The sequence below is a fragment of the Vespa crabro genome, chromosome 19, assembly GCF_910589235.1.
Source record: "Vespa crabro chromosome 19, iyVesCrab1.2, whole genome shotgun sequence".
Classification (NCBI taxonomy): Eukaryota; Metazoa; Arthropoda; class Insecta; order Hymenoptera; family Vespidae; genus Vespa; species Vespa crabro.
In genome coordinates, this window is record NC_060973.1 from 4,590,001 (window position 1) to 4,592,500 (window position 2,500).

Below are 2,500 nucleotides of genomic sequence, written 5' to 3' on the forward strand. Positions count from 1 at the left end.
CGAGATCAAAGAAGAATTTAACCTGAAATAAAAAGCTCATATATATATATATATATATATAATGTGTGTGTATATATACACGTAGTACCATAAAAAGATAACGAAAATAAACTAAAGTAATCAAGAATAAAAAGATAACAGAATGAATTGGTAAGGAATGAAATTCTTCTAAATTCGTAGGAATGAAATAATAAAATGAATGTACGTATAACCTATAAGCAATGGAGTTTAACTTCGATATACGTACCTGCCCGTATACTTACGCCTATAAAAGAACAGTTTCCTTTTTACGACTCTCCGTTACATTTTACGAAGGCAATGGAAGTGGGAGGAGAAAAAAGAGAAGAAGCAGGATGCAGAGGGTGGAGAGGGGGGTTAGTATAGTGAAACAATGCGTTGAATGATTCAAGGTGATACGAAGAAAGAACTATCAAGTCTATTAAGATGACAAATAAGAAAGTATAAAATATAAGATAAAGTGAAAGTCAAAGATTTCGATTTGATTCATGATTAATAATTTCAAGCGTGTATTGAGTGCTGAACAAAAAATGCCTACTACAGGAAGAAAATATAATAATCTATCATTACGTGTTATACTTGATAGAGTTAAAAAAAAGAAAGAAAAACAAACAAAAAACAAAAAAAAAAAAGAATAAGAAGAAAAAAATTGGAAATATTATGATTAAAATCGTTAACAAAGATAGTGGATGAATATAGAAAAATTCCTTGTTTAAGTACCATAAACCTTTTATTATCTTTAGTCTCAATCGTTTTCACACGTTTAATTCCCCTCTACCATTCTTTATCCTTCTCTATTCTTTTTGTCCCTCCCCTCCATTCCTTCGTCACGACTCTTTAGAATTTTACTCACGATCCTACACCTCCACTTCTTTTTCCTCCTCCTCCTCCTCCAACCCCTCATCCACCTTTTTAGGTTTACACGATAATGACCGCTATTTCAACGTAAATGCATTCCCCCAAATATTACGAAACAACTTGATTACATTCTTAACGTTGAAATTCAATTTAAGGAGGAGAGAACATTAGGAAACATTAGACGACCGCGAATTTTATTCAATCGAGTAGTTTCATCCGAAGAAATATATATGTATATCTTTGAAATTGTATTGTGACTTGGGTTTTACCCGATGTATCTTCTTACGATTTGTTTTACTTAAATCATTTCGTATCTTGTTGCTCGTTCCATCATTTCTTCAAATATACGACATAATGAAATAGAGGTTAGATAAAATATTGGTTATGTTTTTCTTTTCGATCGACGTTTATGCGACGTTAACAATAATGCAATTAGAATAAAAACGTATTTCATTTCTAGAAAATAATTATCTAAGAACGCTAATACGTTAAAAAGATTCTATTATCGATAATTTATATCGATAATCTTTGATGCCGATAAAATCAATAGCGACAATTAATATGTAATTTGTATTGCAAATTAAAATTATTCTTATTACATTTACCTATAATTTGATTAAATTGAATAATTATTTTGAAATTAATCAAAGATATGATTATTAATTTGTAAATTTATAAGCAAATGAGATTACGTTGATCGAGCGAATGTGAACTCTGTAAGAACTGGAACAAAATGAAATCATAAATATCAAAACCCAGGTAATATCGATCAAAGAAAATATTATTAAGTGTTCAATTATTGTACAACGTAGTTTCACGAACCAGAGATAGATGGCACTCGATTCGTACTAGATTCAAAACAAAATGACGATAAAAGTACGAAGAATAATAATTGATATAATTGATAAATATAATGATCAGTACATTAATATTAGAATTCGGCATTTACGTGTATCGAAATATCAAATTTAAATTAAATATCGCGGTAAAAAGAAATGTTATTACTCGTTCGATAAAAAGAGTAATAACAATGTAATTCCGGGAACAAGATGTAGATGGCGCATGATGTGTTAGTCAAATTTTATAGATCGGTAAAAAAAATAATTTTACCGCTTTTTTCAAATTGAACTGCAGATCGAGAAGAAAGAGGAAAGATTATAATAGACGAATTTAACTTGGTATAATTTCCTATAACGTTATTGATTTTAAATCATTTCCCTCGAAGAAAAATAAATTGAATTTTCTTGCGCTGTTACGTAGTCTCATAAAACGTAAACGAATACAATTTTTGAGGCACGTCGATCAAAAAGATCGACAAATGCATAGATAACGTCGATATAATCGTTTTATAACGTTTGCAAGACAAAAGATTAAATAAAGGATTAAAAGGAAAGAAAGGTAAATACCTGCACGTAGCGCTATTCTGCGAGTTCCATTTAATCAAATGGGAATAGTTCGAGCAAATATCCTGACAGACTGACTATATTCTGAAATTCAAGAATTTATATTACGATAGTTCGATTGATAATCTAATAAATCAAATATTCAAGATAAAACAATAGCGAAAAGCAGAGAGAAAAGGAATCGACATTTCGCAATCAAGTTAAAACCTTACTATCGAGGA